Raw genomic sequence first — 888 nt, forward strand, 5'->3', positions numbered from 1 at the left:
CACAGCCACGGGGGGCATCTGCCTGCGCCTGCTCACCAGCAAGTTTCTGGAGGTCCAAATGGCGTCTTTGATGGTGGCTAGGGTGAGCCACATTTCAGCGAAGTCCTTCTTCGGGATTGTCTGGTGGCTTTAATTACAAGAATATGTTTATATTATCAAAATAAAAAAATTTTTTGTCAGGTCTAAATACCTATTAAACAAACACAGGAAAGACAAGAGAGTTAGATTCTTTGTTTCTCGCGAGGAGAACGGACAGAGATGTGCTTTCAGTTACAAATCTCCAACCGCTCTGAAACACATTTGTCCCCTCCTCGCTTTTTATTGCTTTTAGAAACCCTCGTACATCAGGCGCTTGCAACTTCTCAAAGGGAGGGGGAAAACAAATCATCACATGGTTGCAGCGCTAATAACATTCACTATCTAGACACATGTTATCTACACTCTAAATCCTTCTGCTCCAGTCGAGTACCAGACACAGCGTCGAGTAGGACACATTGTATATCACACAGGAGAGCAGAGTTTATTGCTGGGCAATAAACTCTGCTAGAAGAGTTGTCTCCGCTATCTCCCAGGAAGGCTTCACTGCTCTCTTTCCCAAGGAGGTCACAGGAAGGAATCAAAGTTATTTAACACACAGAAACATTACTTAAAATAGAAGAAAAAGAGAAAAAGCATATAATTAAACATTATCTAAATGTAACTACAAGACTACATGATACAACGAATATTTGATAATACTAGTAATACAATTTACCCAACAATTTTACATGAAGAACATCTTAAATTAAGAGAAGTTGCTAACTGTAACAGTTAACTGTAACTACACAAGATGCTCAACATTCCTCATTTTAAACTTATTTTCATTCTCCTATTATTACAATTGTAAGT

The sequence above is a fragment of the Xiphophorus couchianus genome, chromosome 18, assembly GCF_001444195.1.
Source record: "Xiphophorus couchianus chromosome 18, X_couchianus-1.0, whole genome shotgun sequence".
Classification (NCBI taxonomy): domain Eukaryota; kingdom Metazoa; phylum Chordata; class Actinopteri; order Cyprinodontiformes; family Poeciliidae; genus Xiphophorus; species Xiphophorus couchianus.